The sequence below is a fragment of the Schistosoma mansoni genome, chromosome 6, assembly GCF_000237925.1.
Source record: "Schistosoma mansoni strain Puerto Rico chromosome 6, complete genome".
Classification (NCBI taxonomy): domain Eukaryota; kingdom Metazoa; phylum Platyhelminthes; class Trematoda; order Strigeidida; family Schistosomatidae; genus Schistosoma; species Schistosoma mansoni.
The window spans coordinates 15092190-15110030 of NC_031500.1; the positions used below are offsets into that span (position 1 = coordinate 15092190).

The 17841-nt window shown below is 36.9% G+C and overlaps 1 non-coding gene across 1 annotated transcript; it reads right to left on the minus strand.

The window, feature by feature from the left end:
* Positions 1-14838: 14838 nt before the first annotated feature.
* On the minus strand, positions 14839-14905 carry Smp_tRNA_00070_Gln_TTG.1.1. The gene has a single exon. It is a non-coding gene (tRNA).
* Positions 14906-17841: the final 2936 nt, after the last annotated feature.

Genomic DNA, 17841 nt, shown 5'->3' on the forward strand with positions numbered 1-17841 from the left:
TATGGTGTAGGAGTAGGTTGGAAGAAAGCTATGGGCGGCCAGACCAAAACGTGGCACAAATCCATGAAGTCACTGACAAGGGGACTGAGACATGTTGGTAGGTGTAGACTACCTGGTTAGGATTCGTGAGGTGATAGCAATCGATGGTTAGAGATCTTGAATGACATGGCTCAGAATCGTTTACAGTGGCGAAGGTGCATCCACTCTTTGTGTTCTGCCAAATCCTAATCTTCTGAATTCTCCATGTCCCTATCTTTTTCCTCTTTTCAAATTTATTTCACTGGATTATACTCCTTGAATAACATCTTCAAACCCTAATCCTTCGGATTACTGTTTATAATCTTACTACCTCTATCACTATGTGATTTGATTCGACAACTGCATCTCTGTGCTAATGTGGTATGGCAACTCGAACTGATATAAGTACGTACGAAGTTCTACGTTGTGACTGACTGGTATTAATAAGCGCAAAATCTGTTTTCAAAATCATCGATTAGTTATAGCGCACACACACACGAACACTTCATGGATACATTTCTATATTATTCTTATAAAATACTACTTATATATTTTCAGTGTATATTGAAATTCAATGGCAGAAAGAACATTAACAATGATTGACTTTAATCATTTTGTTTTGTTTTTTTCCTTTTTTTTAAACTGAAAATGAATGAATTACTGGCTAAATTTCATTTCCATCCAAACAGACTACTTAATCATTTGGAAAATTAATTGAAATAATCATTTATTCATTATTCAATAAAGGAATGTATAATAAATTCTATGGAGTATTTGATTTTTCCTTCATTCCTTAATATAAATCAATTTAGGGCAGAACGTAAATATATTTTGTTTTCAAAAGTATGAAATAGGTTTTTAATATGATAATCTTATATGTTAATGGTTGAATTCATGAGTTATTTGAAAACAGACCAACATGGAAAGTGTGGAAGCACTGGACGACTATTTCATCCTATCGTGTGACTCCTCAGTACTGAGTATCCACGATCCCGCCCATCGGGATTCGAACACCGAACCTATCGGCCTCGCGCACAAACTCTTAACCTCTACACCACTGAGCCGGCATCCAATGGTGTTAATGTTTAACTTCAACCGATCCACAAAATTGAGCGTCACATCCACCATTGTCTTCAATGAGTTACTATCTCACAACAGACTTGGTTGAACTCTACTGGTCACTACTTTTCACTAGAATTCCAGGAATTACCTCTTGAAGTCAGTCACTAGTGATCATATGTTGAATAATATCAAAAGGGGTTTTTGTGGATATTATAGTAATCTCAATAGTTGAGATCATGAATCAATTGAAGCTAGACCACTATAGAAAACCTGGAAGCACTGGACGGCGAGGTGGAATCGTAGATGCGCACTGCTGAGTAGTCCCACAATAGGACGAAACAGCCGTCCAGTTCTTCCAGGTTTTCCATAGTGGTCTAGCTCCAAATGACTCATGATCTCAACTATAAAATTACTAAAATCTCCACAAAATCCCTTCTGATATTTTTCATATTTTTGTTCTGAAGAAAATTCACATATTTTAAATAGGGAATTTTGTATAAAAATAATGCATAAAAACTGAACTGATTAAAATTTGGATTTGTAATAAAATATAGAACGTATATTTTATCCCATTTTCACTCCAGTAATGATATTTAATAGAAAGTTATGATCTATTGAGTAGATTAAAGTGATGATGAATGTTTGTTAATGAAGTTAAAAAACACGGGCCAATGGGTAACAATTCATTGTAAATTCGCAATATGGAATTCTTCTATATCCAACTAACAAGTTCAAGAAAGGGTATAGTGTGTTTTCCAGATACTATTGCCAGATATCATTCAAGATATTTTATCATTAGTATAGACAATAGCTGGGTATACATTCAGAGAGTTTGTATTTTCTTTTTGGTGGAGTTTTATTCTCTGAGTTGGATGGTTTGATCGTGGAGCTTTCATCGTTCTTCTGAACAATATCATCAACACAAACTTCAGGTTGAAGTGAAGTGTTTGAATTTCTCCACATATGGCTCACAGCTTGTCCTATGGACCTCGATCTTCATTGGTTATTGTTGACACAAGGCCTGCTGAGATCAGTAAAGTTATCCAGAGTCATCACATAATGTAACGGGCACAACCGAAGCCTCACCTGGTTGATTCTGTTCTCAGAAATGCACCAGTCCCCTTGCGGGTTAGCGATTTAAGGCATGCACTAGCTCTAGAATTGCTACAGTTATCCATGTAGCGTTTACGATTTAAGGAAACAGAGTCTTAAGGTATGTACTTAGACATGTGTCACCTAATTTCTGAAACTAGCATATGACTACTGGCAGAATCGTCCAGTTTATTCATAGTTATGTAATATACTCTCTTGAACCAGGGTAATTTTGCATTGGTTTTCAGAAGAACCAGACACCATCTAGACTTTCACGTTACAACTCAAACAGTACAGATCAATCCCAATTCCAGGGGAACGAGACACTCACGCTTAGACTTTATAACTGGAACAGTAAGGCTCATTTCCTCTTTACAGGAGAAATGCTACAATCTGAACGATATAGCTCAATCCTGTGGCGCAACCACCCAGTACCCACCACCCTGGGGGATATTTGCGCCATTCATATACACATTTACACCATATAACAATCCTGATCATTGATCGCACCAATCGACTGTGCATGACATGAACAAGTCAATATCGACCTATCTCGCTTAAATAAAGGTCAAACTAATTATTGTTAGTAGTGATGATATGCTTCATAACATCCCATTGACAACGGTCCTTGAGAACACTGAAAAACAACCATCCGTATCAATGAAAGTGGCTACCCAGAAAACCATTTGTGAGTATGAACAGTCAGCAAAACTTGCCAAAGTAATGTCAAACCATCCACAATATCAATAATGAACCTCCAATCTCATATGAAACCTTCACCTCTACATAGCAATATAGCTTATGTTACATACAACACATCTATAGGATAGTGAACAAAGTAGCCCAGCCTGAAGCGTTAGGGCTTAAAGAACACTTAGAACCCGTCGCGTGGTGCCTGTATACAATTACAAGACTACCAAGATCATTTTTATAGCATCTGATAAATCTTCATTTTTCCGACTTTTGAGACCCTGAGTTAGGGTAGGTATCCTTATATAACATGACAAGTAGGACCATTTGTGAATAGTAAAGCAAATATCTCAGTGTACTTGTACATATTATACACCATTTAACAGAACCCAATTACATAAGTAATGTAAAGAAAATCCTATTCAAAAATAATATTCCGTTCAAAAGTTATGGAAGAAGGTTCTGAGTTTGAGTCCCGCGCGCAGAGCCTTGGATGCGCACTGCTAAGAAGTTCCATACTAGGGCGATGCGGTCACCCAGTGCCTCCAGGTTTTCAACAGTGATCTAACTTAGATGGACTCATGAATTCAACTATTAGAACCACTACAATCTTCACAAATCCCCATTGTGATAACTTTTTTTCTTGAAAAGACACTATATCAGTGAATGGTTTGTAATTAGAACACCTGTCCAATAAATGTAATGGGAGGTATTAACACTGATGTTATTTGGATATTTATATAATATAAAAGTTTCATTGGTGAAAATTGTCTTATAGTTAGCTGTTAAGATTCAGAAGTGACTGAAGTGTTCAAGCTGTTAGTTTGCTCACAGAAGTATTGTATTGGGCGGTTGTCCGAGTATGAAACTATTATGTTCGCTACTTGATTAACGTAGAATACGGCATACAACTACGTCAATCGAACGTATAGTACCCCACAGTCGCAAAATCAGAAGACATTAGAAAGCTGGAAAAGTGTTTGTTGGGTAAAAATCAAAATATGTGGGAAATCATGGGTATTTATATATATATATTAGCGTTTGTTATAGCATCATTATAATTCAGCCAATTCGCAAAGAGGCATGTCATGCTACTGTCCAATCGTAGGATGTCACGTTGATATTCTAGAAAGTTCAATCACGTCCTGATTGGATGGAACCTCTTTGGCTCATTTAGGGCCTCTAGATGCTCCATCGTGATTCTCGGAAGCCGTCTCAACAGAAAACAATCTATAAGCCCAAACAGCCACATGAATGAGAAAACCATAAGTGAATAGAAAGATTTTATTAGCTTACTCGAATAAAGAATATATGCACTAATAAATTAATTTAGTATTGTTTATTGGAATCTTTCCATCGATGTGTTAGGACTGCAACTGGTCAGTCTCTTATTGGTATATGTGCATACTGTGCGTATTGCCTCGATATAGCCTTAATTCACAAGCATTGTAAGCAAAGATGAATAGTGGCTAGCAGTGGAATCCAAATTTAAGTCACATTTGTGACCAATATAGTACATCTATTTCCTTAGAATGTAAAGCTAACATTTAACCAGTAGTATGAATCCGTCAATATCTATGTCTCACTGATTGAGCAATTCAAAAATCTCAATCAAACAAATCTTATAAGATAGAATCACTAGTCAACTGTCTAAACAGTTTTAAAAAATATAAATATTTATCCGAAATTAGATTGTATATCGCGCTAAGAAAATAATCAAACAAGGTTGAATGTGAAGGTCACTAGACAACAAATGACCTTCAATGTCTACTCCTCATTAAATTTTCATATTGGTCAAATGATTTTTATCGATCGTTATTGTCTAAATTTGTTTATTATAAAAAATATTCAATCATTATAATATTAACTCCAATGAATCACTCACAATACAGACGGTTTCCACAACCTTAACACACTTTAGGATATTGAAGTTACTGCTGTGATGTATGCTACTAATATCGACAGATATAAGTAATATGTATCATCAATAGAAAGTGAAATATCTGTAGATAGAAGATTAAGAAGATCAATGAAAAGAGAATGAGAACAGAAAATGATTGGTATGGAAACAAAAGAACAATGAAGTCTAAGACAATTGATTGAGATTTTGCAAATGAATTGTTTATTGTATAGTTCTCAGTTGTAATATTGTACTGATATACATTCAATTGTCCGCACTAGTGTTCTTATTCACTACATTGAGATTAGTATATCTGTGAATAAAAAATTAATTGAAATGAGTAAAATTACAGATTAATATAACAAATGGGATAAACTAATTGAATAAATAATAATAGTAATAATAATCAGAAGGGGTTTTGTGGAGATTTCAGTATTTTCATAGTTGAAATCATGAGTCAATTGAAGCTAGACCAACATAGAAAATATAGAAGCACTGGACGGCCGTTTCGTCGTATTATGGGACTCTACAGCAGTGCGCATCGACGACCCCGCCTCGCGAGATTCGACTGGTAGGTCCTGCAGTCTGTGACAAAATCTCCGTCAGAATGTCGAGTATGCGGCGCGCTGACCTCTATAGCACCGTTGATCTGCCGGAGCACCAACATTCGACATCCACCCGGCACCTGGGACGTTCAACACCCGTACTCCACCGGCCTGCTGAGCCATCTACATCATATGTTCACCCAGTAGCCGCACGTTACACTGCTCCTCTCCGTTGACAGCTCCTACTACAACCAACACCGCCCCGCCAGAACACTCCACTCGACGTCACCTCTTCGCACCAGACTGCCCCAACTAGCACCCCAAATCCAGACCCGCAGAACAGCACCCTTCCTCCTACTGGTTGGCAGCGACACTAAATGTAGTGAATGAGAACACGGGTGGGAACAATTGAATGTATTTAAGCACAAATTACAGACTATCTCACTAAATTCTGATAACCATACAGCAAATAGTTAATTTACAAAATAACAACCAATTATGTCAATCTTCACTGTTTCTTCTGTAAATATCAGTTCATCTTCTCTCATTTCATTGTTCATACACTTTCCTACCAATTGCGCTTCATTTTAGTTCGTTCCTTATCGGTCTTCTGCCAAAATACATTCTATGTCTGACCATCGCCATATACTACTTATATGGATATAAGTAGACCAGACTACAGTAGTAATAATAATAAGTAGTATGATCACTAAATCTTTATTCATTTCAATATAATTTAAATAAAATATCTTAATTAAACAGTTCAATATATTTTGAATATACCTTAAAGTGATATAGTTTAATAGAGATATGTATAGGTGTGTATACAAGATGGTTTCATTTATTTATTTACTGAAACTGTTTATTTGTCTACAAACTAAGAAAATTCTTAGTGCCAGTTTCTCTTTCTCAAAGTATTCTATATGCTTTTTACTAATTAATATAAATAAAGAATAAATAATTAGTAAATAGAATTATGGAATATCAACTCTAGGATGCAAATATATCCAGCTGACGAATTCCAAATAGGATGAAACATGTGTCTTGGATTCCACTGTTAGATACTGTTATATAACGAGTAGAATTATGAATGGTAACTTTTGAGAACTATATATTGACCAATGTGATATGTATATTTCATATTGTATAATTGCTAAGTAACTTAACTATTCATATTTATGTTCCTTTTATTATGAGCTTTATTTTGACCTATAGACTATTATTGTACGATTTCCCATTCTTGAGTTATCTCTAGTCTATTAATTACTATCCCCTCTATTCACAACCACATTTGACTGAATCTTGTATAAATGTTATTTTCTATTTTATGGTAGGATGTGGTCTGTTTGTTTGGTATATAGACCCAGTATATACTACTAACTGACGAGTCCCAAACAGGACGAAACGCGCGTCCTCGATTCCACTACTAACCACTATCCATCTTTGCTTATGTACCAAAATGGTTGCAGAAACAATTAGAATCAAATGACCAGATAAGAGTAGAGGATAAACATCCATCATCCTCTATTGCCAAACATATAATCTAAACAGGCCATAAAATTGATTATAACTCGGATTTTGTAGTGTTGTATCAAAGTGTAAAAGGGCTTATACTAAGGTTTATTGAAGCTTTAGTCATACGAAAATTCAAACTCCCTTTGTGTATTCAAAAACAGTTTGTTCTCACCTTAAACCTACCCCGGTAAAATTAGCTTATTATCCAGAGTGATTAGGTGTAAAATTGTTTTCACATTATTTTTATTATTATTATCCTTGTCCCTTCTTACCCCACCCTCATTTCCAGTCTAGTTGACCTTTTATTTTTATATATAATAGGACGAAACGGCCGTCCAGTGTTTCCATGGTGGTCTAGCTTCAATTGACTCACGCTTTCAACTATGAAAAATACTAAATCTCCACAAAACCCCTTCTGATAATTAATATAATCATATGCTCACTAGTGACTTCGAGAAGTATATCCAGGAGCTCTAATGAGAAGCAGTGACCAGTGGAGTTCAAACCACGTCTGTCGTGAGATAGGAACTCACTGAAGACAATTGGTGAATGGTTGCTCAACTTCGTGCCAGCTCAGTGGTCTATCAGTTAAGGGCTCTGGCTCGAGACTGGTAAGTCCTGGGTTCAAATCTCGCGAGTGCGGGATCGTGGATGCGCATTGCTGAGGAGTCCCATAATAGGACGAAACGGCCGTCCAGTGTCTCCAGGTTTTCCATGGTGGTCTAGCTTCAATTGACTCACGTTTTCAACTATGAAAAATATTAAGTTTGATCAGATTGTTCGAAATGTATTGCGCTAGTATCTCATCACATAGTTCTGATAATCTTCGCCTTCTTATTATACACTGTCAAAATTTATCAAAGGGGACTAATTGCTTTCAATAACAAAATCATCAGTGCAGAAAAACAAAATCTCCAAAATATTAATTAAACTATAAAAAAACAACAACAAAGATTTCATTGATTAAGTGTAAACTATTAGACAGTAGATAGATAGACAGAAAGATGTTTAAATTAACAACGAACAGTAGACTGATGTATATAGCAAGCTTAATATAGAATGAAAGAAATCAGGAGAAAATGAAAACAAAAAAAAATCAATCAATTACTGATTTTTAACTAGAAGCTATAAAAAGGAGACAAATCTATTCTAGATAATGTTAACCAAGATCAATAGTTGAGATCATGAGTCAATTGAAGCTAGACTACCATGTAAAAGATGGAAGCACTGGACGGCAGTTTCGTCCTATTGTGGGACTCCTCAGAAGTGCGCATCCACGATCCCGCCTCATGAGATTCGAACACAGGACCTGTCAGTCTCGCATGCGAACGCCGGCATCGATTGGTGTTAATGTTTAACATCAACCGATCCATGAAATTGAGCGACACATCCACCATTGTCTTCAGTGAGTTACTATCTCACAACAGACCCAGTTGAACGTCACTGGACACTACTTCTCACTAGAACTCCAGGAAATACCTCTTGGAGCCAGTCACTAGTGATCATGAATCAATTGAAGCTAGACCACCATGGAAATCCTGGAAGCACTGAATTTGAATTGGATTATCCGGTTCTTAATATTTTAGCTGCAATTTGATCAGTCTTGGTTGGTATACATACATGCTGTTATGATTACCTCTATCTTAGCCATAATTATATAATCTTCATCTTATCTTGCAGTTGTCATCTAAATGTATCTGCATCTTGAAATTGGTATTCATTTCAAGGCCAGTACTGTTCAAATAGAATTAAAACTCATACAAGTCTCACAAGTGAGTAGATATCTGGATTCAGTAGCTAAGTGGATAGAGCGGTGGCGTTTGAAGAGAATGGTACTGGGTTCGAGTCTTTGAGTGAACATCAACTCTGAGATTCAGCTGATGAGTCTCAAATAGAATGGAATACAAGTCCTGAATTCCACTGTTAATTATATTCCGTCTATTCTATATTTCAGTTACATAATTTATCTTTATTTCTCATCAACAAGATGAATTGTTAGTAGGTTTAAATATTTTCTTGTTAGTTTAAAAAAAATTTTCTTGTATACAATAGTTCTGATGATACGATATAAAGCGATCGTAGACCTAGTCTTCATGATAGTTGGTACTCATAATAATCAGCAGGAAACTGGTGCTTACAATGGGATTTGTATACAGTGTCACAAAGAGAAACATTGTAGTGAAGTTATTTGGGTCTACTGAGGATCGCTTCCAACATATAATATACACATCATATCACTCAGTTTAATGCCCATATCGCAACTTGACAGATGGAATTCGGAAATGGTTAAGAGTTACACTAAATACTGCCCGATAAATTTTAGTTGATTGTCTGTTCAAATGGCTCAGTGGTAGAGCCGTTGATTGTGACATACAGTAACAATAATTCGAATCTCATGAAGAGCATCGATTCCTTTAAAATTGTAGATCTATCCTTGTTGAAAAGTGACTTCCTATAACCCCACACAACTTCCACATTTCAACTCGAACAATGGAGAAAAGGCGCGAAATGTGATTGGATGCTTTACTTCAAGATTAGGAATAAGCAGAAAATTAAGTATGTTTATAGATTTTTAAATGGCTGTAGTCTTCTAGGATGTTCTGGAAGGATAATAAGTATATCAACGACATGAAGGACGTATGCTAATTCGTTATTATTTTATGTCCGGCCTTTATCACGTGAATTATCCACCAATTGAAATACGACTTCTCCGATCTTAACACTGTGACAAATCAATGACTCTCGACCAGTACGAGTAGTCTAGCGTCCTTATTGGTCCCTTGTCCGCCTAGCCCTCCCAATTGAGTTCAGTACACCAATTATAGCTTCAGCTATGCGAATCATTCATTTCAAGCATACTCTGTTTATATACCAGACAGACAGACGGCATCACACCATAAAATAGAAAATAATATTTCTGCAAGATCAAGCCAAATGTGGCTGTGAACGTGGGAGACAATAATCAATAAACTGAATATAGTTTAGGGACAGTAATTCGTATAGTAATAATTCATAGGTCAAGATGATGCTTAGAATAAGATGAATATAGATATACACAATCTAGTTACTCAATAGTTAAACAATAAGAATATATATAGAATAATCGTCCGTTAATAGGTCCCGGAAGCTATCCGTACTTCTTCACTAGGATATGACAGTAATGATCTAATCAAAACGCGACATGTGATCCTTTACTTTGCTAGATGTTTCTGAGGAAGTCCAATTGAATGCTGATTGGACAAACCGATTTCAGGCGCTCTTAAGCCTCCACGGGTTTTGATCGCGGATATTCTAGGACTCTCCAACAGTTACAAGAAACCTATGTATATTTATAATAAATAATTGTCTAAACTTTTCTATTACATAATCTACAGACCACAAATGCTCTTCAATATTACATCAGGATTATTAATTTAAACGATTGAAACTAGGTGAATGACACATTGATTTAAAACCTATCATATAATGTGATCGGGCTCGTAATTGATGTTTCAAAAATCGTATAAAACCTAATTGAAATGATCTATTTTAGTCTCGTCTCAAGCTAAGTTTAAAAAGACTAGTTTTTGATACAGTATAACTAACACATACGTAAATTAATCGATCATTTGAGTCAGACAATTTTCTACATGAAGGCTAAAAATTAAAGTCAGATGGTAAGTCATTGAAAACCGGGAACACTGTACACCTATTTCATCTAAGTTTTTGGTTTTCAAGCAATGAGTAGTCATGACTCCATTTGAAATCGAACCAGAAACACTCAAGTCTTGCAGCGAGCGAGTTATCTTTAAACTATTTTGTTTTGGAAGCCAACGGTTCATATTCCTTAACTGTTGTCAATTTTTGATTTAGTGTGAAGTTGAGGTGAATCCATGAGAAAAGCCAAATTGCGGCTGAAATAATCGATACAACTAACGAATTAGGTAGTATTCGTTACTGATTGATTTCCTTTGAGGTACAACTGGGTACCATAGAGGACACGACAGCTACTTTATCCTGGTATGAGACTTTGAAGCAGTACTCACCCATGACCACACCAGGGGTTGAATCTAGGACCTTCAGGTATTTTAGTTAACACTGAACTATGAAATGAAACATATTTCCCGAATTCCCTGGTTCTACAGTTTAATTGTTTGTGCATGAGGGCGAAGACTCGGGGTTTGATTCTTGGATGTGGGGTCGTGGTTACGCACTGCCGAAGAGTCCCATATGAAGAAATACGACTGATTCTAATAATAAATGGAAGATGAGTAAAGACTATTGTTCTAATGGAAATAAATAGTTGAAATTTATCAATCTATAATCAGAAGGGGTTTTTGTGGAGATTTAGTATTTCCATAGTTGAAAGCATGAGTCAATCGAAGCTAGACCACTAAGGAAAACTTGGAAGCACTGGACGGCCGTTTCATCCTATTGTGGGACAATTGGTGAAGGGTTGCTCAACTTCGTGGATTGGTTGAAGTTAGACATTAACACCATCGGATGCCAGCTCAGTGGTCTATCGGTTAAGTGCTCTGGCGCGAGACTGGTAGGTCCTGGGTTCGAATCTCGCGAGGCAAGGTCGTGGATGCGCACTCCCGAGGAGTCCTGTAATAGGGCGAAACGGCCGTCCAGTGCTTCCAGGTTTCCCCTGGTGGTTTAGCTTCAATTGACTTATGTTTTCAATTATCAATCTATGTTATTTTTACAATCATCACAGAGTCAGCTAGTCAGTCAGTCTAGCTGTCAAACGATCGTTCCCAACTATCAGTTTTGTTTATTCTGTTAATATCATTAAATAAATATTGGTTATTAAACCAAATCATACATCCTCATCACTACTCACTAATAATTTCACTGATTAGTATAGGGTTGTGAAGATTATTGAGTTTTATTGAATTTATGAACCGGTCAATGTTGAAAAACCATTAGAAATTATATTAGAATGAGATGGCTGTTCAGTGTTTTTCCAGTTTTTCGAGATGGTTGTCTAACTTAGATCAGTTTGTGATTTCATTCAAATTCAACAATCTCTACAACCCTATACTAATATAACATTATTGTTAATCATTAAGATGTACTATCAATTATGTAAACATGTTCAATAGATTTACGGAAGTCATGTTATCATCTTATTTTTCTCGTTTTGTTGGTCATTTAAACAGTGATGACAACAGAAACACCATCAATGACAATGACTGTATTTTAAGGTCATTTCAGGTTATAAAAAAGGGTAGATGATGAGTCACAAATTAGTGATGAATTTACTTCTAATGATATGTTAGACTATTCTGATAGAATTAACGATGTATCATGCGTGTGCCTGTGTTGTGTGTCTATTATATCACTTCTATCATGTCTACAAAGACTTCAATTATATTATATGAATATACTACTAAGAATGATAACTCCGAATCCTGAAGGGAAACGGGAAAGTGAAAGACCAAAGAACACACTATGCCGGAAAGTGGAAGCGGACATCGAAGGGATAGATAGCAATTGGGAAGTATTGCCCAGGACTTAGTCGATGAAGAATCTTGGTGGGCGGCCTATGCTCCACGAGGGTTAACAGGCGTAAATAAGTAAGTAACTAATGAATGTTGACAATATGACAAAGGGACTATCCCTATTACTGCTACTGTATGGTAAGGTTGTAAAGTACTGTCAGTAGTATATTATACGTTAATATAATCAAATATTTTCCTTCTGGAAAAAATTTCATTCAAGGGGCAAAAAAACACTTTGACCTTAACAATTGATTGATCATGTAGTAGTGACAGACATCATGTCTTTCTTAGCGTTGATCAAGCTACAATGTGACCAATGGACATCACGTGCACTATATTTTAATGACAGGTGGTTGAAGGTAGTTAGGAAGAAAATATGGATTTAGGTTTCTTGCTATTTGGCATGAAGGACTTGAAACACATAATATTAGTCCCTACTCAGTGGTTAATCAATTATAAATACATCAGAGTTCTACAGAAAGTCAGTTACTGCCTGAAAAGCTAGTTCAGTGGTTACATCTCTGACTTTAAAGTCGAGTGTTACGGGATAGGGAGAATAAGGTCCCTGAATATTACGGGTACACTTTGCTGATGAGCATCAAATAGCGCGAAATGTATGTCCAGATTCTCTTGTCGACTACCTCCAACCATTTAACATTTGGACTTTTAAATGATTTCTTCATCAAAGTACTCGTTACTTACAATCCGAAATGTTAAAATAAACTATGTGTGCTAGACTTATGTAGATTTTATTATAAACGAGGTAGGTTACATATATTAGGAATAGGATGTTTATGCAAAATAAAGTCTCAGGATGACCAATTCTTCACGTTTGTCAACTAACATCTTTAAGAAGCTTAAGAGGACTATGTGTTGTTGTTGTTGTAAGGCCTCATGATAAATGTCGGATGCAAGCATAGTCAGGTTATTGATCGAAGCCACAGCCCACATGCCCCTGTCTAATCAGTTCAAGGATATATATATGCTCATGAACTGTGTGCATTATTGTTACTTGTTTTCTTGGCAATAAAGCTTCCCGTACAATGTTAATCATCTCTTTGTACAAGTGGGGTTAATCAAAAGTTAGGAAAGTGAGTAGTAACTGAATGGGGGAATATAACAGAATATTGAATTTTATGGTCAAAGGTTATATGTGACTTCTTCAAATATTCTAGTGTTTACTTGGTGATCATAAACTGTATAACTGTTACCTAGATTTGAAATTCCTTTTTTACCTAAACGTTTGTTCAGCGGTAGAATGTTTTTGGAAGGAAACTAAAGGAATGTGACCCAATCTAATTGGTAGTCCATCATCAACATGAATATGCAATGATGAGTAGAATATTACTCGTCGTGAGATTCATAATCGTATCAAAGTCAGATATATTACCACGAACATTACTGTCCTCTTATCGAACTTAGGAACTTACATTGATTAATAAAATGAAGAGTGAAAGTATTAATCATAGCCAATCTTTTATGATCAGATTAATTATGTTCACAATTTTAGTAGATAATTGACAAAAAGTTGGCTTATAGAATTAACATTTAGAAACTGAGAATGTAGATATTTGTTTTTTATTTTTATTTATTCATTTAACACATAAACATTGGTACAAGGAGGCACCAAAAGGATATGCGCAACATAAATCATTCGATTTATGCAAGGGCTAGGATACTTTCCGGATGCCCAAACTGAAGCAGGTGGTTTTCTTAGGGGACAACACCCCAAGCCTTTGACACAAAACAGTGGAGCAACTTAAGGAGATGCAGTTCTATGGTAGCAAGTGACCAACAATTGGTTTATACACCATTTGTTTCCTTATGATCCTGGAGCCCATGTGCAGCATTGGTTTGGAATCAAGGTTTTTCAACTCCCCTAGGTGGTCACAGAGAATCCACCAACCCAATTAAAACACTGGACATTCACTTTCCGTCCTCTCAATTTCGTAAACAACACCCCCACCGAGAGAAGACAGTGAGTGGGACTTCCTTGGCAGTGGTTGTATGCATATGGCCATATGAAAGCATTTCTAGAGGGGGAGCTGACTCTCGGCTATATCGGGGCATTCGGGGACAGATATTTGTATACATAGCAGAAGAAATTATTGATTCTTTCCGGTTATGATATAAATAAATAAAAAGTCATACAGAGATCCATTGCAACTTTATTTAAATATTAATTAATTTGTAATTAATTTAATTGTTAACATTTGTTTCAGTTGAATAAACACATTTTAAGAATGGAATAATGACTATAGAGGTAGAATTGTCACTTTAAAAAACTCATTTAACTATTCAGGAAATAAAAAGAAGACAAATATGTAACAAAATAAAATGGTGAAATTCACTTAGTATTATTTGTTTAAATCTTTCCACTGATGTTTTAGGACTGCAACTGATCAGTCTCTAATTGGCCTCGATATAGCCTAAATTCACAAGCATGGTTAGCAGTGGAATCCAGGACGCGCGTTTCGTTCTATTTGGGACTCGTCAGCTGGATGTACCTGTATCTCAGACTTGTTGATGTTCACTCTGGGACTCGAACCCAGTATCTTTCACTTCAAACGCCATCGCGTTATCCACTCGGCCACTGATTCCTGATAGGCACTTGCTTGTGCAATGGGGTAAAGTTGAAATTCATTTAGTATTGTTTGTTTGAATCTTCCCATTGATGTTTTAGGACTGCAACTAGTCAGTCTCTAATTGGCATGCGTGCATACTGTGCGTATTGGTGTTTAATTGAAAATTAGTTAAATATTATATATATAATGAAAAAAAAATGGATGGTGGGTAGCAGTGGAATGCAGGACGCACGTTTCGTCATATTGAGGAGTCCGGCTGACGAATCCCAAATAGAATGAAACGTGCGTCCTGGATTCCACTGCTAGCTATCATCCATCTTTGTTTATAATGCTTGTGAATTAAGGCAATATCGAGGCAATCCTCACAGGATGCACATTTGCCAATACGAGACTGATCAATTGCAGTCCTAAAACATCAATGGGAAGATCCAAGTAAACAACACCAAGTCAATTATATATAATGATTCAAAAAGAAATTTGAACAAATCTACTGCATACAAATTGTCTAATAATTACAGAGGGTTATTTGAAATGTTCATAAGACTGTGGGGTTATTTTTTTAACACGATCAATTCATTTTGATGGAAATTTTAGAAAATGACTGATTGTACATTGAATGAAGTGGTTCAAATGGAAAAAGTTGGTCTTAATTTATTGTTTTATTTATTTTAAACACATAAATATTGGTACAAGGGGGCACCAGATATATATGCGCCACACAAATCTCATTTGATTTGTGTGAAGTCTACGGTACTGCACAGGTGCCCAAACTAAAACAGGTGGTTTTCTTAGGGGACCACACCCGGAGCCTTTGACCTAAAGGCCTGATCAACAAGGCGGTGGAGCATCGTGAGGAGATGCAGTCCCATGGTAGACGGTGATCAACGATTCATTCATACACCATTTGTTCTCACCATTGGTTTGGAATCAGGGTTTTCCAAATCCCCTAGGTAAACTTTTCGTGTCCACCAACCCGATTAAAGCGCCGGACATTCGCTTTTCGTCCTCTCAATTTCGTAAACAACACCCTGATTGAGAGAAGGCAGTGAGTAGGACTTTCCTGGCAGAGGCTATATACGCGTGGCCATGTGAGAGCATTTAGAGAGAAAGGGCGGCCCCCCCCACTATCGGCCGTACCAGGGCATTTGGGGGCAATTTATTGTTAACCTTTAATAATGAAAATAATATATTTGTAATACCTAAATGAGTAGAGAAATTAAAATTTGACTGTGATCGCAGTGTAAGCCACTTCTTCAGAAAACAAAAACAAATTAAATTAACCCAACTTTAAGTAGTGCATAGGAACAAAGCAAAAATATTTAGTACAATCAATCAGAAAAAACCGGTTTGACCAAGTCAATGTCAGGTCACTCCGGTCATTTATGTGTGTTAACCAGTGAAAAATGTGACATCTTGTGATCTGAAAGGATAGAGTCGAATTCGTATGTATGTTAGTAGTATGAGAAGTGAGTAGAAACAGACATGGTAGATTTGATATATGGTCCAAGTCAGGTCAGTCAGTCAGCTACAACGTAGGACCAGGCACATATATGCATCGGTCCAAGTTGCCATACCTCGTTAGCACAACAAGATCAACACCGGATTCATAGTAGTTAATTTAGTGTTGGTAGTAGTATATAAATTATAGGTTGTATATAGGGATATAGTACAGGAAGGAAGAGAGATATGAAGCAATTTTAGTCTCAAGGTTTAAGGGAAGATAAAGAGTGTATACACCTACGCCATTGTGATCGATTCTGAGCCATGTCACACAGAGTCTCCAACCATTGGTTACGATAGTCACGCGGACCCCAACCAGGTAATCTGCATCTGCCAACATGGCTCAGACTAGAAGTTAGTGACTTCAAGCACTGATGCCACGTTTTGGTTTGGCCGCCCCTAACTCTCTTCCAACCGTCCCCAATACTAGTCATCATAGCGCGTCGTGGTAATCGGTGTTCAGGCATACGTAACACATGGCCCAACCATCTCAGTCGATGAAGATTCATCACCTCATCAACTGATTTACCATCGTTCCCTAATACCCTGCGTCTAACCTCACTATTACTTACCCGGTGATCCCAGCAGATGCGAGCAATATTTCTAAGGCATCTGTGGTCAAATACTAGTAACCTACGAGTATCTTCTACTCTTAATGGCCATGTTTCACAGCCGTAAAGTAGAACAGAACGAACTGATGCGCAGTATACTCGTCCCTTAATTGATAGACGGATATCTCGTCTTCGCCATAGGTGACGTAAGTTGGCAAAAGCCAAACGAGTTTTTTGAATCCGTGCTGAGATTTCGTCAGATACCAACCCATTAGGGCTGATCAGACTTCTAAGATAAGTGAAGTTGTCGACGCGTTCGACTACTTCACTCCCTATCCTTAGTTCGGGTGTTGATGCAGGCCAGTCCTGGAGTAACAATTTACATTTGGATGGGGAGAAACACATCCCAAACATCCTGGCATTATTACTGAGTTCCAACAGAAGACTCTGCATTTGTCAGCGTCTTCACCAAACAGGACTATGTCATCTGCGTATTCTAAGTCGATAAGTGAACCTCCTGGTAGAAGATCAATCCCTGAAAATTCAGTCGACGAGAATGTTATTTCCAGTAACAGGTCTATAATGAAGTTAAACAAAAATGGGGATAGTGGACAGCCTTGACGGACACCACTTGAGGTTGTAAAATCATATGACAGTTCGCCATAAGCTCTCACTCGACTGGTAGTGTTCGAGTAAAGAGTCTTCACAAGGTTTATGTACTTCTCAGGTACACCTTTCAATGACAGACACTGCCACAGAACCTCTCGGTCTAATGCTGCTTTTAAGTCAAGAAAAACTATCATTGTCGGACGCCGATAAGCGTGTCTGTGCTCTAAAACTTGACGAATGGTGAATATGTGGTCGATACAGCCACGACCAGGTCTGAAGCCAGCCTGA